The following is a 26,693-nucleotide window of genomic DNA, read 5'->3' as shown; positions in this document are numbered from 1 at the left end:
CTCCGAAGACTCAGGGCGGCAAGTAAGAACGGCAAGAACTCTGTAGAACAAACAGGCACAAGACTGGCAAAACGCATCCTTGAGCACCAACTGGCAGTCAGAAATCATGACAAATATTCTTTAATTTCACAGCATATAGAGAGAATTTTATTTTAATTTATTTTTATTACACAATTTTCTTTACACAACTCTATCACATAATTAACAAGTTTGTGACATTGTACATACAATTGAAATCAATAATCAGTACATTAAATACATTCTATTTACAATCTATCTTACTCTATGTACATCTATAATTCCTATTTCTCTTCATTCATACCAATGTCCCATACTACATAGTATTCTGAATCTTCATCCTTTAATTCTAATGTGAGTTTATCAATCTCTGCACTTTGGAATATTTTTTGAATCACTTGACCCTCAGGTGGGCTACTGTCTCTATTTCAATAAGGCAATCCGTGCAGACATTATTATATATAGAATCAAGTACTTTGCTTTTCTGTTGTACTTGGCCCTAATTATCCCCAAGAGGAAAAGGTTGGCTTTAAATTCTATTTGATATTTGATTATGTCTTGCAGTCAATACCTTTTCACTTTGGGGCATAACCACCATCAATGAAAGAAGGTATCTTGTCCCTGTTTGCATTTCCAGCATTTTGGGTTTAAATTTGAGTACATCTTAGCCAATCTAGCAGGTGCCAAATGTCAACAATAGAAAATTTTAAGATCATATGCTGCAACATCCTGCCTGTCAACGACTACTTCAGCTTCAACTGCAATAACACAAGAGCACGCAACAGGTTCAAACTTAATATCAACCGCTCCAAATTTGACTGTAAAAAATAAGACTTTAGCAACTGAGTTGTTGAAGCGTGGAACTCATTACCAGACTCCGTGGTGTCAACCCCCAACCCACTGTTCCCTGTAAGCTGCACTCATCCATTCTCTGCATCGAACACTGGCCAACACCTACACCATCATTGTCATACTCCATAGTTCAAGGGTTACCTATAAATTTTCAACCCTTAACTTCACACAACCTAACTAACTGAGTTCTTCGGGATTGGCGGCATAGAAGTCAAACAAACAAACAAACAAACAAACAAACAAACAAGTACCTAGGTTCTTTTGGGTAAAGTTGTCTCTTCCAGGTTACACATAGGGATAAAGAGACAATGAGGAAATAAATCTCTGTGTTGGCCTCAATCAGTACTAATGTCTTCCACACCACCACACTGCTCGATTCCTTAGTTTCAGCACCATTTTCCACCAAAGTAACAAGGATTATCCCTTGTTGGCAAGAGGCATTTGAAAATATAAATTTTTGTGAAGCTCAAATGTCTTCAAGTAAATTAATGTTTTAAAATCAAATCTTGCCTGACAGCAAAAAGAAAAAGAAAAGTATTCTACTCCTGTTTCTTTTGAGAAGTTTTCCCCCCCAACTTCACAGGTTTTTCAATCAAAGCTGTGGAGGTATCCTATCTAAGTACTAATCAGGTTTGATACTGCTTATCTTCTGCGTATGGAAAATGTCAAGCAGATGCTTACAACTTCTAAGAGACCAGTCATGAAACCATCCTGTCAACCTCACTGTGTTTGACATTGATACCTAAGATGCATAAAAATGGAATCAGGAGGTGATAGGCAAAACAAATGCATCTTACTCACATCCTTAGAAACTAAAGCATAAATACAACATTATATTAAATATATTGAAAATACATGAGAGAATGACTTTTACTTTCTTGCATGTATGCTGCCAGTTAAGAAAAGTAAAAATATAGCTAACTTGAAGACTCTTTGATATTTTATTTTTTTCTTGCTATTTCAGTTACCTTTGACTAAAAAATAAAGTACTTTTTTCAGTTACTTTTGACTTTTACTTAGCACAGGCATGGAAAATAACTGTCTTTTATTTTAAAAAATGCTACATTCGTTCTATATGGAGGGAGTAGAGGAAATAAAAAGAGAAAAAACAAAAACTTCTTTACTTACAAAAAAAAAGTCCTATCATGATTAACAATGTGCTTTAGATTTCCTTGTGATTGTTACTTGAAATGTTGTTTGTGTCCATATATATATTATTTTTGTAGCTTTAAGGTTGTCACTTCAAATTCTGGAAAATATCTCAGGGATGATTTAGACTTGACTTTAAGGAAGACCATTTTTCCATATATTTTCTATTAGATTCCATCCAAGATGCTGAAACTAATATTGTATTATTTCTTCTGTCACTAGTATTGATGATATTGGAAAACTGGAAAGGGCCAACGTGATGAAAATATTGCTCCTATGATATAATGAACAGCTACCAAACTACATTGCAAGTAACTTTATGATTCTTACACAATAATAATAATTTATTAATTTAATATCACTTTAAAAAGCTGAATTATATTATGTTCAAAATTTGGAGAATAAAAACATTCATTAGAATTCTTGCATATGCTGATACAACATCATTATCATTCTACCTGTTTTCCAGAAACTTCGATATTCTGTAAAACAAAATCATATTATAATTTTATCCAAGTTACTTTACACAAGTAAGATAATTACCATATATAATTTATAAAAGTACATTTTTTGAAATCAGTGCAAGTTACTTTACACAAGTAAGATAATTACCATATATAATTTATAAAAGTACATTTTTTGAAATCAGTGCAGAGTAAATAAATTAAACAAGGACTAATTAAGGTATTTTTATTATGTTTATAGCTGGATTTTATCTATAGCTTGATTTTGTTGAATGGGTTCCGTATCTCTATTATTTTAAACTTTGTGATTATTTTGATTCTGTTGAGTATTTTGCCAGCACATTAAAAAAACAGGGCACGAAATTGACTTTGAAAAAACTAAATTACTCCACAAAACAGAGAATTTATATAAAAGAATCTCTCTAGAAGCTATTGAAATTGAAAAAAGATCTTTTTGTTTAAATAAACGGGATGATACCTCACGTCTGCCAGAGATTTGGAAACCAGCCTTAAACAAAATAAAAACTTCATTATAATCAATATGTCAATCCTTTAATTATTATGATTTTAGAATTTTATATTTGGAAATCAGACTTAAACAAAACACTTCATAATCTTCATACCATTCCTTCTATAACCATGATTACACCAACCAATCAGATCACGGAAGCATAGTCACCCAATCTATTTGCTACATTCAAAGCAAATCTCCACCCCCACACTACATGCTAAGAAGGAATGTCAGTTGCTAATATTCATTTGCAAAAACACAGAGATTGGAACTCCAGCCTGATGATGGTAAATGTGATTTTACCGAAACGTCGCATAGACATGCAAAACATTACACAGGGCAAAACCCGAACTCAGAACAATCTACATATATATATATATATATATATATATATATATATATATATATATATATACATACATACATACATACATACATACATATATAGATATAGATAGATAGATAGATAGATAGATAGATAGATAGATAGATAGATAGATAGATATAGATATATATATATGTAGATTGTTCTGAGTTCGGGTTTTGCCCTGTGTAATATTTTGCATGTCTATGCGAATCACATTCACCATCATCAGGCTGAAGTTTTAAGCTTCGTGTTGCTGTAAATATGAAGAGAGATTGAGAGAACTGGGCATGGACAGCCTAGAAAAAAGAAGGTCTAGAGGGGACATGATAGCAGTTTACAGATACTTGAGGGGTTGCCACGGTGAGGAGGGGGTCTCTTTATTCCCCAGGGCACCAGAGGGCCGGACGAGGAACAATGGTTGGAAGCTGACCAAGGAGAGATTCAACCTGGAAATAAGGAAGAACTTCCTGACGGTCAGAGCGATCAACCAATGGAACTGCCTGCCAGGGGAGGTGGTGAACTCCCCAACTCTGGACACCTTCAAGAGGAGATTGGACTTCCATTTGGCTGGGGTGCTGTAGGGTTTCCTGCTCAGGCAGGGGGTTGGACTCGATGACCTAACGGTCCCTTTCAACTCTACTAATAAATAAATAAATAAATAAATAATAAATAAACTGGACAATGGTACCACCCTTCTCCCTTACATCAAAGGCACCACTGACAAAATTAGTAAAATCCTGCACAAATATAATATTAAAACTTCATTTGTCACTAACCAAAAAATATCAAACATCCTAAGGAACCCAAAAGATAAAATCCGACTAGAACACCAAGGAATCTATGAAATCCCTTGCAAAACATGTGCAGCCACATACATTGGACAAACCAATCGAAGAGTGAGCCAACGCATTTCAGAACATGTGAATGCAGTTAAAAAAGAAGAAAAGACTTCCTCCCTTGTCCAGCACATTAAAAAAACAGGGCACGAAATTGACTTTGAAAAAACTAAATTACTTTCCAAAACAGAAAATTTATACAGAATAATTACTAGAGAAGCTATAGAGATTGAGAAACGCCCCCTATGCATGAATAAAAGAGATGATACGTCCCGCCTACCAGAGATTTGGAAACCAGCCTTAAACAAAAAAACATATCAGAATAATCACCATATCAATCTTTCAAGTAAGTGTGATTCCACCAACCAATCAAATCACTAAAACATAGTCACCCAATCTATTTGCTACATTCAAACCAAATCTCCACCCCCAACACTATATATAAGGAAGAAATGGCAGTTACAAACATTCCATATTTACAGCAACACGAAGCTTAAAATTTCAGCCTGATGATGGTGAATGTGATTTCACCGAAACGTCGCATAGACATGCAAAATATTACACAGGGCAAAACCCGAACTCAGAACAATCTACATACATATACCCGTGAAAATCTACGAAAACAAATATATATATATGTATGTATCAAATATTTTTAGCTGAATTTTTTTTTAATTAAGGGAGACTAGAATGGTACCATTTTGGCCTTGTTCTGGCCTCATCAGCTAGCCACACCCTTCCTTACTGGGATTCGATCTGGCAGCCTCTGCCTTGTAAGGCAGAGAATTAGCAGTTGAGCCACCAGACCTTGATCCCTCCAGCTCTGTACCAGGGAGGGGCTATATGTTTTTTATATGTTTTTATGTTATGTAGATTGTTCTGAGTTCGGGTTTTGCCCCATGTAATGTTTTGAGTGTCTATGCGACGTTTCGGTGAAATCACATTCTCCATTGACTCTGGAAGGAGAGTCCAACATGGGTTGTTAACCAATCCTATTGGTAGAGACTGAGTTAATTTAAATAAGTAACAGTCACCGCCCCCTTAGCAGCCCCCATGAGCCAGTTTTAGTGTAGAGCCAGTCCAAGTGTAGAGACTGTAGTTTTGTTGATCTGATTTATACTTGAGTATTTATTGAAATAAATTATGTTTTTTAATGTTTTAATGTTTTGCTGTTTTAATGTTTTTCTCTTTCTATCCTTTTACTACAGGTGAAGAGCTTCCAGGAGGGGTCTCTGCCCTCCGCGGGCACCAGCCCCATCGACTCTCCTCGGGGACCTCTTCCCTCAGAGGGTACTGCCCCAGTCGAGGAGCACTGCAGCCTGGGGTCACTGACCTCCGAGGCCAAACCCGGCTGCGAGCCGAAGGTGGGGGGGTCGGCCCCCCCCACCGGGAGGCTCGATGAACGCGTCTCTGGACAGAAGACTTAGATGCATGCCAGCGCCTCTCAGCTGTTCGGCGCTGAGTTAAGATCGCCGCCGCCGCCGGGCCACCGTCGGCGGTTTTAAAACTTGTTTTTTCGGCTGCTGGAGGAACGGCTCGCCGATCGAAGGAACGCAGCGGCTTGGCGTTCCTGGGGTGAAAGCCCCGTGCCAAGACTACGAGAGCTGGTGGGAAGGCGGTATCGCCTCAGGCACCACCATTTTGGGAAACTTCTCCCCGGGCGCGAAGTAGCGGCAAAGGCGGGAAAGTTCCTCTCCGCTCTGTCAAAGGGCGCGATCAAACTACTCAGGCTATTCTGCGCATGCGCAAGCCTGTCAGAGCTCCCAATCGCCATTTTCGCTCTGTGAGTGAATCTGACAAGTGCGGTTTGACAGTTCCTGGATTATACTATTTCCAGTTTATGTGAGTACTATGGAGAGCCACACTACTCCGGAGAAAGTGACCTCTCCTTCAACTGTACCCAAGGATAAGGCCAAAATTCCTAAGTCTAAGGACAAGCCCAGGTCCTCCCAGGCCTCTTCATCCTCTCTTAAGGAGGCAGAAAGGCGGATAAAGGCCTTAGAACAGAGGTTAGAGGCAGCACTCCAACCACCCGTGTTGACTTCTATGCCTTCGCACTTGTCTATGGCCAGGGAAGCGCAACCTACCATGAGGCCTGTTGAGCCCTTTTCTGAGAAGGACTGGTCTCCTGAGAGGAATCAAGTTCTGCCATCTCCAGGCCACAGTGGGACTAGGCCAGGCTCTGCATCACACTCTGTGAGGAGCAACCAGGGTCCTTCTGCTACCTTCACACCCACATCAGCAGGGTTTCGGGCACAGCCAGACACTTGGCATCAGATGTCCCCTTCAATGCAGGACTTAATTACCAATGCCTACTCTCAAGGGATGGCAGCGGGGGTGCAACAGGTTACACAGCAACCTCGCCCAGTTCAGTCTAAAAACCTATGGTGTGCACCCCCCCCCCTTGGGTATGGGGTCTTGGGCTGAAGAAGCGAACCCCTTAGAGGACAATGAAAAGGACTATGAGCTTTCTGATGATGAAACACCGTCTGAACAGCCTGTAGCGGCTGGCTTGTTTAAAGCTTCAATTTTTAGGGTCTTGCTTCATAAGGCCAAGCAAACTGTAGACTTACCGGGTACTGGGAAATCAACTGTCACCATGGATGAGTCCAAATCATCTACTGTCCTGTTTAAGGAACCCCAGCCCGAGTCAGAGAACATTCCATCCTCTGATATTTTCCAGCAAAGTGTTAAAAGACCCTGGCAACACCCAGCTGTAGCTCAGGGCCCCTCTGCAGTAGAAAGAAAATTCTACACGTTTGATGAGGAGGTAGAGAAATTGCTGGATTTCCCTCCTATAGATCAGCCAGTCATGCAGCTGATTTCCAAGTCATTAGTGCCCTCAGAAACAGGCGACAACCTTAAACCTGAGGACAGAAAAGCAGAGGTGTTGTTACGCAAAACACATCAAATGGCAAGCTGGGGGTTTAGAGCAGCGGCGGCTGCTTCCTTCTTCAATAGAGCGTCGATAGTAAGGCTGCAGGAGATGTAGACCAGACTTGGACCGGATGAGGGTCGGTTGCGTCAAGATCTTGGGAATCTGTTGGCGGCAGCGGAATTTTCAGCTGATGCCACTCTGCATGCTGCCAAGTTTTCGGCCAGAAGTATGGCAACCGCCCCGAGTCTTCGGAGAGGGGCGGCATACAAATCCAAATAATAAATAAATAAATAAATAAATAAACCACTCTGTCATCAAGGCGTCTCCTCTGGCTGAGAAGCTGGCCAGCAGACCTGAAGTCTAAGTGGAACCTGGCCTCATCGCCCTTTCAGGGAGACAAGCTTTTTGGGGAAGTGTTAGACCCAGTCCTCATTGAGGACAAGGACAAGAGGAAGTCCCTCCCCAGAGCCTACAGGCGCCAGGACCATCGCTATAGCCCCTACCAACGCAGGCAGCCCTTTCGGTGGGACTCCTCCACACCAGCTGGTCAGAATACAAGACCGTATTCCCAGAACCAGTATAATTCTACCACATTTCGGAGTGATAGAGTGCCCTTCCAGGATCGTCAGAGAGGGTATCAACAAACGAGGCATCCCTTTTGTGGAAACCAGAGGGGCTTCAAGCGCACTAAATGACTCTGTTCACCAGCCCCTGGGAGGCAAACTTCAATCTTTCAAAGCCTCCTGGCGGACTACGTCCTCCAACAAGTGGGCGTTAGCAACCATCTCCCAGGGTTTGCATTTGGAGTTCCTCCAGCCCCCACCAAACCGTTTTGTTCAGTGCCCAGTTCAGCGGGACCCCCAGAAAAGGTCGCAACTTCAACAGGAAATAGCCCATCTCTTAGAGGTACGGGCAATAGAGGAAGTGCCCAGGCACGCAATAGGTACAGGTTTTTATTCAAGAGTATTCCTTGTACCAAAAACATCGGGAGGGTTCCGAATGATCCTCAATTTAAAACACCTCAATGTCTACATCAGGTACCGACGGTTTCGGATGCATTCCCTCCAAACCATTTTGGCTTCAATCCGGAGGCACGATCTCTTGACATCCATAGACTTGAAAGAAGCCTACTTGCATGTGCCAATTCTACCAGCGCATCGGAAATTTCTCCGATTTTTCCTGAATGGGTCCCACTACCAATACCGGGCCATGCCGTTCGGCCTCTCTTCGGCCCCTTGGACATTTACGAAACTGCTAGACGTCCTGACTACCAGGATCAGGTCCCGTGGCATTCGGATTCTAGCGTACCTGGACGATCTTATTATCCTGTCCAGGTCCCCGCTCAGGGCGCTGGAAGATCTGTCAGTCACGAGACAGACGTTGGAATCCCACGGGTTCACCATCAACGAAGAAAAAAGTCATCTTCTTCCAACAACCAGACTGTTACACCTGGGGTCCATAATAGATACATCCACAGGTACCGTAACCTTGTCCCCAGAAAGAATAGCAAACATTCGGCAATTGATCTTCCACCTTCGGCACCAGCACCGAGTATCTCTCACCTTTCTTTCCAAGGTGTTGGGGACCCTGGTTTCGGCTATAGGCATTGTGCCTTGGGCTCGTCATCAACCTTCAATGGTTCCTTCTTCCATCTCAGAGGGCCAAAATGAGTCATTCACAAAGGTCAGTGCGGCTTCCTTCAGAAGTCAGGGAAGCGTTAAGATGGTGGACTTCCCCAGCCTTGCTCCAGGGGTCGCTCTTCTGCAGCCGGGACCGCCTAATCCTCACAACGGATGCCAGTCTCTCCGGCTGGGGGGCCCACATGGGACTGCACATGGCCCAGGGACTTTGGTCTCCAGAAGATCCGAGCCCAATCAACATCAACTATTTGGAGCTCAGGGCAGTCTTTCTTGCTCTTCAAGCCTTTTCACCTTGGGTTCAGGGCAGGCATTTGTTAGTTTTAACCGACAATGTTGCTACCAGAGCCCACTTGAACCATCAAGGGGGCACGAGATCTCTCCGCCTGATGGTCGAGTCGGCGGCCCTTTTCAACTGGGCCGAGACCCACTTAGCTTCGCTGTCGGCGGAACACATTGCCGGGACCAGCAACATACAGGCGGACTGGCTAAGCAGGTCTACCCTGGACCCCGCAGAGTGGAGACTAGATCCCGGAGTATTTCATCAGATAATTCAACGCTTCGGGACTCCTCTGGTGGACCTTTTTGCATCACAAACCAACACGCAACTAGTAAGATTTTATTCTCGGTTCCCAACACCGAAAGCAGAAGAGGTCAATGCCCTCTTGTCTCCATGGCCCCGGGGTCTGTTATATGCCTTTCCCCCGACATGTCTTATACAAAGGGTACTGGACAAAGTAATTCAGGAGAGAGCCGAGGTGATCATAGTAGCTCCATACTGGCCGCGATGTCCGTGGTTCGCAGACCTGGTAGCCCTATCAGTGTTCCCTCCCTGGAGGATTCCAGACCGGGACATTTTGCTCAGTCAAGGGTCCATTTGTCACCCGGATCCTCAATGGTTCCAACTAGCCGCCTGGCGTGTGAGCGGGAAAGACTGATGCAGCAACATCTACCGGACACGGTCATTGCTACAATGCAGGCGGCTCGTCGTCCGTCGACAGTACGGATATATCAGACGACATGGGCAGCCTTCTGCAGATTTTGTTCCAACCGTCAATGTGACCCGAAGCAAGCTTCATTAATTGCAATCCTGGAATTTCTCCAAACGGGGATTGAGCGGGGCTTAGCCCCTAACACCTTGAAAAGACAAGTAGCTGCCCTTTCAACTATAATTCGTTTGTCAGAATTTCGGTCTTTGGCTCACCACCCATGGGTGAGGGATTTCATCAAGGGAGCTATCAACACGCACGCTCCTCCTGTACGGAGATTCCCAACATGGGATCTCACCCTGGTGCTACGTGCACTGACAGGACCTCCCTTTGAGCCCATGAGGTCAATTCCATGTAGATTCTTATCAATTAAGACATTATTCTTGGGGGCGATTACATCTGCCCGTAGAGTTTCTGAGCTGTCAGCACTGTCTGTTAGGCCGGACTTGTGTGTGTTCCATCCGGATAGAGTGGTGCTGAGGTTGGATCCTTCGTTCATCCCGAAGGTGAATTCGCTGTGAATTCTATCTGTTTATATCTTTGTTCATTATAGATGAAGTATGTATTTGTCAGACAGTGGTTGGTTAGATCTAAGATATATTTGGGGGGCTTATGTTTGTTTTGGATAGCTGTTAAGGCTTCTTTAATAGGTATTTGGGTGAAAAGGGATACAACATCAAAACTCACAAGTAGGTCACCAGGTTGTAGGTTTTGTTTTTTAATTATTTGTATAAAGTGGAATGAATTTTGTACATATGAGGTGATAGTTTCTGTATAGGGCTGAAGATATCTGGCTAAAAATTTGGCAAGATTTTGTAGAGGGGAGCCTATGGAGCTGTCGTCATCTTCAAGCTGGTGCTTCTGTCCTTGTTCTAGGGCGAACATAAAAATTAATGGGGCTAGGAGACACCCTTGTCTAACACCTTTACAAATACTTATCTTATCAGTCATGTTATTATTAACTAGTATTTTTGCTGTTTGTGTAGTATAAATTCATCTAATGAGTTTTACAAAATGATCGCCAAAATCCATAGTGTCCAATTGTGAAATGAAAAATTGCCAGTAAAGACTATCCAACGTTTTATGGAGATCAACAAATATGAAGGCTGCGGGTTTGTCAATATTTTTATTGTAATATTTCAAAGAATCTAGAATGATTCTAGTGTTCATTCCAATATTCCTTGCCGGAAGAAAGCCGTTTTGATCTGGATGTATTATGGTATCATATATTCTTTTGAGTCTATTTGCTATAATTGATGCGAATATTTTGTAATCTGAATTTAAAAGAGATATTGGATGATAGTTCTGTATAGTTCTATCCTTATCGTCTTTTGGGACTAGAGTTATATATGCCTCATTCCAAGAGGGATGAAGTTTGGCTTCATCGAGGGCTTGGTTGAATAGGCTGAGAAGGATGGGATGCAAAATTTCTGATGATAGTTTGTAAAACTCAGCTGGAATGCCATCAGGGCCTGGTGTTTTGTTGTTTTTTTGACTCGATATTGCATTATCTATTTCTAAAGGCGTTATTTTAATATTTAAGAGATCTTGTTGCTACTTATTTATTTTAGTTATATCTGCATCCTGGAATAGTTCTAAGAATAGGTGATCGTTTAATTCTTCATTTCTATACAAATTGGAAAAGAAGAGTTCAATTATTGCTTTTTATCGTTGTGTTTAGTTTTTAATGTCCCCGATTCGTCGTATAGTGCTTCGATAATTTTGTCTTACTTTTGTTGGGCAAGTTGGTGAGAAAGCCATCTTCCAGTTTGTTGGCTGTTTCATAATGCTTTTGTTTAGAGGTTCTTATTTTTTGCGAAAGTTTATCTTGTGTCTTTAGGTTTATTTCATGTTTTGTCAAGTTAATTTAACCTAAAATTTTATAGTTTTTTGGATTAGATTGTAGGGTTTCTTCTAATTTTTTAAGCTTTAAGTTTAATGTATGCAACTGAGAATGGGCCTGTTTTTTCCTTTTAGCTGTGTATGCAATGTAAATACCTCTTGTATAGGCTTTCATCATAGCTCATAAGTTTTGAGTAGATGTAATCCCGTCTTGATTGATTTTGAGAAAAGATTGCATTTCATTTTTAAGTAAGTTTTGAAATTCTTTTTCATTAAGAACTGATTGGTTCAAGGACCATCTACGGGAATGGAAGTTAGATAGATTCTTCCATTTCAACAGTATAGGGTTATCGTCTACCCAAGAGTTCGGAAGTATTTGTATCTGAGATATTTCATTAATAAAATCAGGAGTAGCCCATAGCATGTCAATGCGTGACCATGATCTGTGCGGAGCAGAAAAAAAGTGTATTAGTAACTGTCATGATTATGGTGGCGCCAGGCATCTTTTAGGGCGAATTCAGTAGTTAAGTATTCAAAGGATAGTGGTAATTGTTTTCTTAGTTTAATTTTAGAGCCTTTGTAGTCCATTTTTTAATTAGATATTGCATTGAAATCGCCAACTATGATTATATTTTCTAAATTTAATTCAGTAATTTTTTGATGAAGCTTTGAGAAAAAAGTAGATTGATGTATTGATGGAGCATATATTGTAATTATATTTATTTATTTTTAATCCAAAGAGATTTGTACTATTAAGATTTGTCCGTTACTATCATAGTAGATTAACTTTAGGTCAAGATTAGGATTAACATACACTACGATTCCCCTTTTCTTTACATTTGGGAGGGATATGAAGCTTTCACCAAGCCTGGGACAGGATAATACATCGGCATTTCAAATTTTAATGTGGGTTTCTTGGATACAAATTATATCGAATTTTTGTTTTAATAGCTTGTGGAAAATTTTCTTTCTCTTAGCAGGTGAATTGAGACCGTTGATATTTACAGAAAATAAAGATGTTTCTTTATGTCATAAGTAAGTTTCTGGAGTCTTGTCTTTTATCCTTTCTGACTTTGGTTTGTGCTGTAGTCGTTGGGCCATCTCTTTCAAATTTGTGTCTTCTGGATATGTCTCTTGCCTCTTTGTCTGAAAGAGCATCTTCAGAGCTGATTTAATCGATACTGTTCTTATCTTTAGGATCCTGATCAGGAGGGTAATGCTCTTCCACAATTTTAATTACATGTTCGTATAAGTCTTTTGCTTCTTCCACCATTGTAATCTTATGTTTTTTATCGCTGACAGAGATGAGCATACCCTCGGGAACTAACCACCTAAAAGGTATTTTATTTTTGTTAAGTCTGGATACCAATATCTGGTAGGGTCTCCTTTTCTCCCTTATCCGTCGTGGAACTTGGCGGAGTGTAATGACTTCTCTCTATAGGAAACAGAATTTTCTTTAGATAAGTTGTATATTTTATCTCTAACAGTATCTCTCAAGAACTGGATATGGACTTCTTTAGGGAGTCGATTTCTCCTGGCATACGATGTAGAAATCCTGTAGATTTCATCCATTTGCTGAATTATTTCTTGTGTGGTCTTATTTGTGATATTGGCCAGGATTTCTGCCATGATTTGGGATAGATTTTCGTCATTTGTTTCGATCACATTTTGAAATCTTAAGTAGAAGGCCAATTTTTCCAATTCAAGATTAATTATCGCCTGTTGTGGTTAGCTCTGGCCCAGCTCCTGCCCCAAGGACTGTGGATGTGGGGGAGACATCCACATGCTGCGGGCCTGTTTTGCCCCCGGTGGAATCTGCTGATGAAGGCTCCTCTGACCAAGAAGACATGAGTGACAGGGAGGAGGAGAGTGTAGCAGACAGCTCAGAAGGAGATCAATTATTATTATTATTTATTATTTATTAGATTTGTATGCCGCCCCTCTCCATAGATTCTACCAAAAGAGGGCTTAGGTTAAGTGAATTTTCATTATAAAGAACATTGTTTTGAATTTTCAAATGTTTGTGTGTGTGAAATTTGTACCTGTGAATTTTTGGGAGGAGTCTACCAGAGAGCCCAACAGAACATCGCCTCTTCGAAATTTTTGTTTATGAATTCCGTTCTACCTTCAGCATATTGGAAATGGGTCTCTATTCTTTCATTTGTTTCCTCTAGTTTTTGGATTTTTTGCTCATTTTGTGTAAGAATGCTGTGGACCATTTCCAATCTTTCATCAAGGTGGCCAACATGGTCATCAATCTTCTTTATATCTTCTTTCATTGTTCCCATGGAACTTGTCATTACTTCGTAATTTCGGTCAATGGATTCTTGCATTCTAACCATCATGTCTTCGGAGAGGGGCGGCATACAAATCCAAATAATAAATAAAATAATAAAATAAATGTCCTGCAATGAAGCTAGAGTTGAGGCTGTTGCCCGATCAGCCGGGTTTTACTTGTTAGGAGGATTTGGGGGGTTCAAAGGGTTGTCAGAATTGCGTTGCATGGTAGGTGTTGATGGCTGGGTAGATGCCTTTCTCCAGGCCTTGGTTATTGTATTCATATTGGAGGAGGACATTTTAGCCTTGAGCCAAAAAAGGTCAGATATAGGGGTAGAGCAGTAAAAGTTAATGAGATTCAATATTATAGAGTAAGGCAAAGAATTCTTGAACAAAGTTGAAATTCCTAACGTGGTATAAGAGAGTTAAAGAGTACACAAGTAATAAAGATGGTATTGCAAATATTGGTAGACTATAATAAATATAACGTCTAAGGAAATATCAAGATCTTATTAAGTAAAAGCAAAGTAAAAAGCAATTAATAATTAGCAATTAAGAAGTCAGGTAATAAGTAAAACGTAGTAAATAATAAAGCTTAGCAAATAGTAATAATAATGGTACTAAGTTTTCAAATTTATATCTAGAGAAAGGTAAAATAATTATAATAAACAGTCAATAATATTAATATCAATAATGCAAGATAATCAATTAATTCTAGGAATAATAGGAGAAACAAGTAGAAAAATGATAAATTAGAGTTAAATATGTTATCTTAATAATCTTAATGATTAGACAATTGAGAAAAGCACTTAATTAAATCAGTAAGAGAGGGAGAAACAAACAAAAAACAACAACTGAAAATTAAAGGGGGGAGGAAAAAAGAAAGGGTAGGTATACTTAGGTAAATATATTCAATATGAACAGTAAATTAAGTAAATTAATAGTTTAATTTAAAGCAATTCAGATTTTATATCTGGTATTTATGCAAAGATGAATCAACAATCAGTTTAATAGTTAATTAATTAATTGATCGATACTTGATTGGCGGATAGTCTTTTGCTATCCGCCAATCTTATAAGTACATTTTAACTTGTCTCACTAGAGTTATACCATATCAGTTATCTAATTTAGCCGGTCCAATCATCAAAATAATAAATCTGAAGATCTTTTTTTCCATTTTTATCCAAAAGTCCTTAAGAGCTTTCAGTTATCAATAAATATAATGTATTTTTCTAATTAAATAAGTCAATTTATTTCATGCTACTCAATCATTTTCAACCAATTTCTCCATAGTGAATAGTATTGAATCTTTCCATCTGTTGCTGACACTCTCTCTCTCTGTGTGTGTGTGTGTGTGTGTGTGTTTATTTTCCATGGCTTTTTTCCTACATGTTTATCCATTAATCCTAAAAGGAAAACTTCCCATGTCAGTTAAATATTGATCTTTAAAATCCCGTGTATCAAGTAATTTTTGATTTTGACTTACAAAGAAACAGCACCAACACTTCTAATCATTATTAAAAAGAACTTTATACTTTTATCATTTATTAATCCCATCTCACATTGGCAAGTTCTCCACTCACTTGTACCAACATTGAGGCAAAGGCTTATGAGTTGTTCTATCACAGGAGTGTCAAACTCGATTTCACTGGGGGCTGCATCAGGGTTGTGTTTGATCTTGGTGGGCTGGGGTGGGCATGGCCAAGATGGGCATGGCCAGCTCAACCTCACTCATGTGTGGGACACTTGTGGTGGCCCAAACGCTCCGGCAACAAAAATGGGCTTCCAATCTCCATTTTTAGCTGCAACAGCCTACCGCAGCAAAAATGGACATTGAGAGTGCCGCACGAGGCCCTCGAAGCACTGTTTTTGACTATGATGGCCTCCCACAATATTGTTAGCAAAAATGGAGCTCAGGAGGGTCACTGGCAGAGGCACCATGGGCCAGTCCTTCGCTGCTTGCAGCAAGGTTCCACGGGTCAAATCTAAGCACCTTGCGGGCTGGATCAAGTCCCTGGGCCTTGAGTTTGACACTCTTGTTCTCCACTTGCACTGCTTCGGAGAGTCCAACATGGGTTAATCTACAGCCTATTGGAAGGGACTGAGTTAAAAATTAGCATAAATAACCGGTCCAACCCCCATGTTGCCCTCTCTGGGTCAGTCTAAAAAACTCAGTCATAGTGGAGGGACTCATGAGTTTTTCCTCCTATGACTCTTGTAGTCTTGTTATTTTAGCTTGTACATTTGCTTAACTTTTACTGTTTTTTATTGTTTTATTATAAAGCATATTAAGATATTCACTAACAAAAAATTTTTTTCTGTTTGTCTTTCAGAGACTGGACAATGTAGTTCGGCAGTTTGGGCCCCTGGTTCTGCGGAGCTATGCCCACTTCTCTTCACCCAGGTCGGAGCCTCTTCCCTGCGAGGGTACAGCTCCAAGGACCGGGCGTCGCCCAAGGAACGAGGTCCCCGGCCTGCGCGGCCATACCTCTGTTCGGAGCGACCATCGGGAGCCGGAGACGACGAAAAGAGGACATTTGAATTTCCCGCCAGGAAAGAAAAGCCGCGGCTGGGAAACGAGCCGGCGAGCGGAGCGCCGAGCCAGGAAGCCCGAGAAAAGCATCGCCGTTCGCAACGGCAGCTGTAATGGGCGCGGCCATGACAATAAAGGCGCCAAACACAGGGCGCCGCCATTTTGAGGCTTAGCTCCGGGTCGCCATCTTGGAGGATTGACGGACAGTCCGATTACCCAATTATATCGCCCGGATGTCCTGTGCAACAGGAAGAGGCGGAACATAATAGCGGCGGCCATTTTTACTGACCAAATTGCTCAAACGCAGCTATAATTACCTGTTGGTCTCACGGAGCTTTATAATCATCCTCATGGCCGATCCAGCCCAACAGGGGACAGCTGAGGCCCCGATCACAAAGGCTAAGGAGAAGTCTCACTCTTCCAAGCCCAAGTCTAAATCTTCGCAAACCTCCTCTGCAATGAGAGATGCTGAAAGGCGCATCAAAGCCCTGGAGGAGCAATTGGAGGCGCAAAAGCAAGCTGCCATGCCACAAAATGCACCTATAACAGGTACTACCCCCCCGGGGCTCCCGGAGGGCATGGGATCAGCAACTGATCGGGACTGGTCACCGGATAGATTTGGGGGTGCATCCCAGGTGGCAGAGCCAACTAGGCCAGACATTACCAGGCCTTCTTCTTCTTCTTCCCCGGCATGGCACATGGCATCTCAACCAATGCCAACTGCCTCATTCACCCCGACAGCAGCTGGCCTCAGATCATCCCCAGACACCTGGCAACGCCTGCCACCTGCATTGCAGGACATGATTGCTTCGGCCTATTCCCATGGCATAGTGGCTGGGGCCCAACAACACATGCCCAGTGCCCCCCCGGCTTCGCCTCGCCCTTCTCCATCTGTCCAGAGGAATATATGGGCAGCTCCGGCACCCCCATCTCCCACGCACGAATCCTTTCAGGAGGACATGGGCTTTAGGGAGCATGGTTCTGATCCGGATGATGGCCTATCAGAGGATGAGGGTGTACCTCCAGAACCCCCGGCATATACTGGCCTCTTTAGGCCCTCTATTTTTCGTGTGCTCTTGAACAAGGCTAAGTTAACTATCGCCTCAGATGCACCTGGCAAGCCCGCTGACCAGGCAGAGATCACTCAACCGACCTCAAGGGTACTTACTGAAACCCAGAGGGATGCAGACTGTATACCTGCTCCCAAATTGTTCTTGGACAATGTTAAAAGACCCTGGCAATACCCAGCAGGTGCTCTAGGCCCAACAGTCTCAGAAAGGAAATTCTATGCGTTTGAACCAGAATTGGAGAATTTACTAGAATTCCCATCTGTCGATGCCCCTGTAGCGGCTCTTGTTTCTAATGCACTAGTGCCATCAGAGGTGGCAGACGGCCTACGACCAGAAGACCGGAGGGCCGAGAGCATAATCAAAAAGGCCCATCAAATGAATGCATGGGCCCTCAAAGCAGCCTCAGCTGCTTCATTTTTTAACCGGGCGTCGGTCCTTTGGCTGCAAGACATGCTCACGAGGCTAGGACCGGAAGATGGCCGCTTGAGGCAAGACCTCAACAAGCTATTAGCGGCAGCAGAGTTCTCCGCGGACGCCACTTTATCGGCATCCCGTTTTTCTTCACGGGCTCTAGCAGCAAATCAGTCGGCTCGACGCTTACTCTGGCTCCGGACATGGCAAGCTGACGCCAAGTCCAAATGGCGTCTGGCTTCAGCCCCATTTGATGGTGCAAAATTGTTTGGTGAAGCTCTTGACAAGGTCCTCATAGAGGATAAAGACAAGAAAAAGGTCTTACCCAGAACCTATAGGAGGCAAGACAGACGGACCACACCATACTTCAGACGTCCACCCTTTCGGGCAGAGGCCTCCTCCAATGCACCCCAGGTTGGAAGGTCATACACTCAGGGGTCATACTCTCAAACTTCGTACAGAGCAGACAGGGGTGGCTTTGGAGACCGGAATAAACAATTCCAACAATCAAGGAGACCATACAGAGGCTCCAGCAGAGGAGGTTATAGAAGGAACAAATGACTCCATCGAGAACCTTCCTATAGGAGGACGGCTACAACACTTCACCGCCTCTTGGGAAGCCATATCTACAGACTCTTGGGCTCTAAGGACTATAGCTCAAGGTCTCACTTTGGAATTTATTCAGGAACCTCCCAGCAGGTTCCTGCAATGCCCAACAACCTTCAACAACCTCAAGAACAACCTTCTGTATCACGAGATCAACCACCTCCTCCAGATAGGCGCCATCGAAAGGGTACCGTCCCATCAGGAGGGGCAGGGATACTATTCAATCGTGTTCATAGTACCCAAGGCCTCCGGTGGTTGCCGCCTCATTCTAAACTTGAAGCAACTGAACATATACCTCAAATATCGGCGTTTCAAGATGCATTCCCTAAAGACAATATTAGCAGCAATTCGCCAAGGGGATTGGTTAACGTCGATAGACCTCAAAGAGGCCTACCTGCATATCCCAGTACATCAGGATTACAGGAAATACCTTCGGTTTTGCCTCGACAACCAGCATTTCCAGTACAAGGCCATGCCTTTCGGCCTATCATCGGCACCCAGGACATTCACAAAGTTGCTGGACATACTCACAGCTCATCTCAGGTCTCGTCCACTACGACTCATGGCGTATCTGGACGATATCATCATCCTGTCCAAAAGTCCTGGACGGGCTCACCACGACCTAACAGAAACCATGAGGACACTAGAACACCTCGGTTTCTCCATCAATCATCAAAAGAGCCACTTTACACCAACAAGGTACCTACCTCACCTAGGCACCAACATAGACACCACAACCGGCATGGTCTTCCTTTCAGCAGAGCGACAAGCCAAGGTCAAAACCTTGGTCACACAGCTACAACGCAACCGTTCTCCGACCTTAGCCTTCCTCTCTCAACTGTTGGGGGTACTCATTTCTTGTATAGACATTCTACCTTGGGCCAGGCTCCATGCCAGGCCTCTGCAATGGTTCCTCATTCCCTTTCAGAGGAACAGAACGAGTCACTCGTCCCAATCAGTGGCAATTTCGCACGAAGTAAGGAAATCACTTCCTTGGTGGAAGTCATCAGCCCTCACGCAAGGATCACCGTTCCTGCCACAACAGGAGATGACCATAACAACGGACGCGAGCCTCTCGGGCTGGGGAGCGCACTCCGAGGTGGGAGTGGCCCAGGGCCTTTGGACCGAAGAGGAGCTCACATGCCCAAACATCAATTACCTGGAGCTCAGAGCCGTTCACCTGGCTCTCAGACATTTCACTGCACAGGTCAGAGGTCAAAACGTATTGATCCTCACAGACAATGTGGCGACAAGGGCGCACATCAACCATCAGGGCGGCACAAGATCGGGTCGCCTGATGAGGGAATCCCAGTCCCTGTTCAAATGGGCGGAACGTCACCTATCATCCTTGAGGGCGGAACACATATCCGGCATCTCGAATCTTCAAGCAGACTGGCTCAGCCGGACCACCATAGATCCGGCGGAGTGGAGCCTGGGCAACGATCTGTTCATGGAGATCATTCACAAATACGGGACACCACAGGTGGATTTGTTTGCCACCCACCACAACAACCAATTGCCCAGGTTCTTTTCAAGGTTCCCCTCGCCGGGAGCAGAGCAGATCAATGCCCTGTCATGCCAGTGGCCGGAGGGTCTGCTATATGCCTTTCCCCCAGTCTGTCTGATCCCAAGGGTAGTCAACAAACTGCTGCAAGAACAAGCGGAAATCCTCTTGGTGGCCCCATTCTGGCCCAGGAGGCCTTGGTTCGCAGACTTGATGGGTCTTTCAATTTCTCCCCCCTGGCGAATCCCACACCACAAGGTGGTCCTGACACAGGGGTCGATTTACCACCCAGACCCTCAGTGGTGGAGTCTTGCCGTGTGGCACTTGAGGGGGAGAGATTGAGGAGAGAACAACTACCGGACAAAGTAATAAATACTATGCAGGCAGCTCGCCGACCCTCCACGACCCGCATTTATCAGGCCACATGGAGGGCATACTGTTTATTTTGTAGAAACCGTCATCAGGACCCACAGGCCCCTTCCGTAATCCAGATCCTAGAATTCTTACAAGCTGGGTTGGACAAAGGGCTGTCACCCAACACGCTTCGCAGGCAAACGGCAGCTATAGCCACAATCCTTAAAATGGACTTTTCTCGCCCAATTTCACAACACCCATGGATTCGGGATTTTATCAGGGGGGCATCGAACATCAGACCCCCCACCATTCACAGATTCCCTACCTGGGACTTACCTCTGGTCCTGCAGGCCTTGACAGAACCTCCCTTCGAACCTCTAAGAGATATTCCACTTCGTCTCTTATCGTTTAAAACGGCCTTCTTAACAGCAATCACATCAGCGAGGCGAGTATCCGAACTCGCGGCCTTGTCAATCAGACCGGACTTATGCATATTTCATACAAACAATGTAGTCCTGAGACCTGATCCTACCTTTTTACCAAAAGTAAACACGGTCTTCCACAGGTCACAAGACATCATCCTTCCGGATTTTTGTGCCAAAGGATCACATCCACTGGAACTAAAGTGGCACAAAATTGATGTCCGTCGTGCCATCAAAATATACATACGACGGACAGGTTCCTTCCGGAAAACAGAGGCCCTGTTTGTTTCCTACTTCCCGGCATCCATGGGGAGTAAAGTATCCTCTAAGACTGTCAGTTGTTGGATACGCTCCTGCATCGCCATAGCATATAAATCAAGGTCGGCACCAATACCTAGAGGTATCACGGCCCACTCTACTAGAAGTGCAGCCACATCAGCGGCCTGGGCGACACAGGCCCCCCTTGAAGATATCTGTAGGGCAGCAACCTGGACTGCCCCCAATACGTTTATCAAGCACTACCGTTTGGACAGTTTCGCTTCAGCTGAAGCGGCCTTTGGACGCAGAGTGTTGCAGAGAGTTTGCACGGAGTCTGCGCCCCTGGTCCAGCCTTCTCCCTCCCTAATGGTTTAAAGCTTGGGTATATCCCATGTTGGACTCTCCGAAGCAGTGCAAGTGGAGAAGAACCGTTGCACTTACCTGAACGGTCTTCTCGCTGCACTGCAAGGAGAGTCCAAACCCACCCGGCTAACGGGCCCAGGGTCACTAGACGATTCATAGTTGAGTTGGATTCTGTTGAATCAGTTGAATAAAGTTTTCTTGTTTTTCTAACACTATGACTTCGTTTTATTATAAGACTGACCCAGAGAGGGCAACATGGGGGTTGGACCGGTTATTTATGCTAATTTTTAACTCAGTCCCTTCCAATAGGCTGTAGATTAACCCATGTTGGACTCTCCTTGCAGTGCAGCGAGAAGACCGTTCAGGTAAGTGCAACGGTTCTTCTATCATTTTTGGAGATCACAGTTAATCTCAACTGTACCTATAAACTATTCAAACAACTTTGATATACAGTCCTATACTATCTATGAAATATCTAAGATTCATATATCTCCAGAAATGTAGCCAAATTTTTGCACCATTATTATGCCAATGAAAAGTTTTTAAAGTCCTCACAGAGGGACGGCATATGAATCTAATAAATTATTATTATTATTATTATTATTATTATTATTATTATTATTATTATTATTTTGAACCTTATCATTTTTTTAGATGTACATTGTATATCGGGCATGTATATATATTTTTTACTCTTAATATTATTATATAATGTGTAATGTATTTTTAAAATTTCTGCAGGTTGATCCACAAGTATATCTTTTAATGAACTAAACTAAACTTGCTAGAATGAAAATTATCCATATTAGGAGTCAGAATCTAAAAATTACTCAAATTAGAATTAGAATTCTTTTTGCTCAACTGAGCTAACAACTTTTCACTTCTCTGAAGTTTTTTGCTCCTCACCAAATTAAGAAAAAAAAATTCCTGCTTTGAAGGGCCTCTCCATCTTCAGGAATAGGTTTTAAAGATATGTAAGGAGTTAAAAAAGGAATGGCAATTACTCTCTTCTATTTTTATTGACATGGAAGTTCCATTAATGAAAACAAAGCACTGAATTCCAACCAGAAACTATATTGATGCATGCATATTGTGTTTAATGTAACATGACTTTTTAATGCAGTTTTCTTCTTGTTACTGACAATATGAAATTGGGAGATATAACATGGGCCTACCAAGGTGGGCATAAATTCACAATTGATTTGCTAAAATATTATTTCAACTAATCAGAGGTGGGTTCCACTTACCTTTTGCTAGCAGTGTGCATTGTGACTGCACATGCGCTCTTGGTACGCACGTGTCCTTATGTGGTTTCAGCTCTCTGCACATGCACAAAGGGACAAGTTTACTTCTGCACATGTGCAGAGTCAAAAAGTGCAAAAAAATATTAAAAGATGGTGGCGCAAAGAAGAGCAATTAAAATGATTAAAGGCCTGGAGAGAAAAACATATGAAAAACAATTGCAGGAACTGGGTGTGGCTAATCTAGAGGGTGACATGATAGCAGTACAGTGGTACCTTAAGATACGAACTTAATTGGTGCCGGGGGGAGGTTCGTAAGACGAAAGGTTCGTAAGACGAAACATTGTTTCCCATAGGAAACAATGTAAAGTCAATTAATCCGCGCAACAACAAAAAAAACCCGCAAAGGAGGAATGAAGTGACGTCCCGCTCATCGCCCGTGTCTGGCAGAAGCTTCTGCCCGAGTGCTCTTGGCCGGCGGGATTCAAAGTGCTGGGGTGGGAGGTGTCCCGACAGGCCCCCCCCCCACCCCAGCACTTTGAATCCCGCCGGCCAAGAGCACTCGGGCAGAAGCTTCTGCCAGACACGGGCAATGAGCGGAACGAGCGGCGCGGAAGCCTCTTGCAGCAGCTGCCACAGCCATCGGCTTCCGCGCCGCTCGTCCCGCTCATTGCCCGTGTCTGGCAGAAGCTGCCACCCGAGCGCTCTTGTCCAGCGGGAGGTGAAGCACTGGGGTGGGGTGGGGCTGTCGGGACACCCCCCACCCCAGCACTTTGAATCCCGCCGGCCAAGAGCACTCGGGCAGAAGCTTCCCCCTCATCGCCCGTGTCTGGCAGAAGCTTCTGCCCGAGTGCTCTTGGCCGGCGGGATTCAAAGTGCTGGGGTGGGAGGTGTCCCGACAGGCCCCCCCCACCCCAGCACTTTGAATCCCGCCGGCCAAGAGCACTCGGGCAGAAGCTTCTGCCAGACACGGGCAATGAGCGGAACGAGCGGCGCGGAAGCCTCTTGCAGCAGCTGCCACAGCCATCGGCTTCCGCGCCGCTCGTCCCGCTCATTGCCCGTGTCTGGCAGAAGCTGCCACCCGAGCGCTCTTGCCCAGCGGGAGGCGAAGCACTGGGGTGGGGGGGCTGTCGGGACACCCCCCCACCCCAGCACTTTGAATCCCGCCGGCCAAGAGCACTCGGGCAGAAGCTTCCCCCTCATCGCCCGTGTCTGGCAGAAGCTTCTGCCCGAGTGCTCTTGGCCGGCGGGATTCAAAGTGCTGGGGTGGGAGGTGTCCCGACAGCCCCACCCCCACCCCAACACTTTGAATCCCGCCGGCCAAGAGCACTCGGGCAGAAGCTTCTGCCAGACACGGGCAATGAGCGGGACGAGCGGCGCGGAAGCCTCTTGCAGCAGCTGCCACAGCCATCAGCTTCCGCGCCGCTCGTCCCGCTCATTGCCCGTGTCTGGCAGAAGCTGCCACCCGAGCGCTCTTGCCCAGCGGGAGGCGAAGCACTGGGGTGGGGGGTGGGGCTGTCGGGACACCCCCACCCCAGCACTTTGAATCCCGCCGGCCAAGAGCACTCGGGCAGAAGCTTCCCCCTCATCACCCGTGTCTGGCAGAAGCTTCTGCCCGAGTGCTCTTGGCCGGCGGGATTCAAAGTGCTGGGGTGGGAGGTGTCCCGACAGCCCCACCCCCACCCCAGTGCTTCGCCTCCCGCTGGGCAAGAACGCTCAGGTGGAAGCCCCCGCTCCCCCGGCACAAAGCTAACCCCGCCCCCTGGGCAGCCAGAAGGCTCCTTTGGGAAGGCGGCCACAGGGGGAGGAGGTGGAGAGACAGGATAACTTTGCACCGCTTCGGAGTCCGTTTCTTTCCTGCTGCCACTATCTCCTTGAAGGTTTTCCCAACGAAGTGCTGCACTGGGCTCCGAAGTGGCGCAAAGTTCTCCCTGCCTCCTCTGCAGGCACCTTCCCCAAGGAGCCTCCCAACTGCAGAGGAGGCAGGGAGAACTTTGCGCCACTTCGGAGCCCAGCGCAGCGCTTCGTTGGGAAAACCTTCAAGGAGATAGTGGCAGCAGGAAAGAAACGGGCTCCGAAGCGGTGCAAAGTTATCCTGTCTCTCCACCTCCTCCCCCTGCGTCCGCCTTCCCCAAAGATCTTCCCGTCTGCAGAGGCTGGCTGAGCCGGAAGATCGCAGCGCGCGTTGCCTGCGCTGGCGAGGGAAGCCAAGCCGGTAGCGATCTTCCGGCTCAGCCAGCCTCAGCGGATCAAGCCCGGCCCGGCAGCTGCCTTCCATCACTGAGTCTCGCCGGCCGGGAAGATCACAGCGCGCGTTGCCTGCGGCGGCGAGGGAAGCCAAGCCGGGAGCGGCGGCGACGCTGCTCCGGTTGCCTGGTCCTCTCCTGCCTCCCACGCTGATGTTCCCCGCTGCGTCGGGCGCCGCCAGCCCCGAGTCGGACGCACCCTCCCCGCAGCGCCCAGCCGCTGCCCGCCGCATCCTAGCCGGAGCCTGAGCCGGGTCCGCTCGGTCGTGCCTCCTCGCCCGCCGCCCGCCCAGGATGCAGATCTGCTGCCTCTCCCCGCGCCCGCCGCCTGCCCGATCCTGCGCCTCCTGCTTCCCCCCCCCAGCCAAAAATACAAAGGCGGTCTGCCGCCGCCCGCGGAGCAATGGGAAATTGAAGCCGCTGGCGGTTTCAGACTCACGCTGCTCCACGCTGCTCCGCCCTGCCTGTCATGCGGCGGCAGACCCTCTTTGTGTTTTTCGCTGAGGGGGGGAGCAGGAGGACCTTCCTGACTCCCTCCCCCAGCGCCGGACCTCCAGCCAAAACCCCAAAGCGGCCTCCCAACCTGCCGCCACCGCCGTCTGGCTGTCACCTTTTAAAACAGCCGGATGGCTTCCCAGCAGCCCCCCAGCTGTTTTAAAAGGTGACAGCCGGGCTGCGGGGCTTCCCAGTTGCCTCCGGAATGCCGAGCCTGGAAGTTCGGGTTTGGCGTTCGTAAGATGAAAAAAGTTCGTAAGAAGAAGCAAAAATTTTCTCAACCCCGGGTTCGTATCTCGGGTTGTTCGTAAGACGGGGGGTTCGTATCTTGAGGTACCACTGTATTCCAATATTTGAGGGACTGACACAAAGAAGAGGGGATCAACTTATTTTACAAAAGGCAAGAAAAGAAAAAATGGATGGAAACTAATCAGGGAAAGAACCTGGAATAAAGGAGAAACTTTCTATCAGTGAGGATAATTAACCAGTGGAAAAGCTTGCCATCAGAAGTTATAATGTGTTTCATCACTGCAGATTTTCAAGGAAAGACCAGACAGCATAGTTCCCTCTAAGCTGAGCAGTAAGCAATCGCTCACTTAAAAATCATCATCAACTCAGAGTTTTCCAAACCTGCCCAGAAGCCGAGAGGGAAATTTTATTATTATTTCTGTGCCGCCCAGTCCCGAAGGGACTGCCGCTCAGACACTATACTTTTCCGCTCACCCCAAAAAAAATTTAGAGAGAACACTGCCGGACAGTCACTTATCTGAAATGGTACAGGCACTGATGGCTTGCTATTGGAACAGAGGTGCTACATTCTGGTAGCAATGTGTACCCCACATGAGATTTAGCTTCTGAACATGTGCACCAAGTGAAATTCTGTGTGAAGAAGCTTGTGCAAGCAAGAATTCAGTGATTTTCACTGATATTTTGCTTCTGTGCAAGCGCAGAAGCAAAAATATCAGCAAAAATTGCCAAAATTTCACTCGTGCCAGATTACACTTGCTGTCCATGCGCAGAAGCAAATCTCATGCTGATGGGCGTGCATGTGCATGGCAGATGCACCCACGCCCACGACGGGCTCAGAGAGTGCACTGGTAGCCCCTAAGACAGCAGTCCTTCGCTGGGTACAGGGTATCTTGCTTGAGCAGGGAGTTGGACTAGAAGACCTCCACGGTTCCTTCCTGTTCTATTCTGATTGAGATGACGCTTCCTTTTATTGTTGATCACTACTAGAGCAACAGATTTAGTATATGGGTGTGAGATGGGAGTGGGATAGGATATCTGTCGGAACCTTGACAATATTTCTTTTCCACCACTGACTAACAATTAAAGTGGGGAAAATTTTAGATGGATGTTATTTTAACATT

At 45.1% G+C, this 26,693-nt stretch overlaps 1 protein-coding gene across 2 annotated transcripts in view; it reads left to right on the top strand.

The window, feature by feature from the left end:
• Positions 1-26,693, top strand: part of PCDH15 (protocadherin related 15) — a 1,574,801-nt gene that overhangs the window by 527,395 nt on the left and 1,020,713 nt on the right. Inside the window, exon 1 of one of the 2 annotated variants that reach the window (XM_070752284.1) lies at positions 2,300-2,330. The exons of the other annotated variant lie outside the window; for it this stretch is intronic. The gene's annotated coding sequence lies outside the window, so the exon portion shown is untranslated. Of the gene's footprint in view, positions 1-2,299; positions 2,331-26,693 lie in introns of those variants that run through there. 2 annotated transcript variants of the gene reach the window in all.

The sequence above is a fragment of the Erythrolamprus reginae genome, chromosome 5, assembly GCF_031021105.1.
Source record: "Erythrolamprus reginae isolate rEryReg1 chromosome 5, rEryReg1.hap1, whole genome shotgun sequence".
NCBI lineage: Eukaryota > Metazoa > Chordata > Lepidosauria > Squamata > Dipsadidae > Erythrolamprus > Erythrolamprus reginae.
The sequence above is the reverse complement of the archived record's forward strand: the minus strand, read 5'-3'. Positions and strand labels throughout refer to the sequence as shown.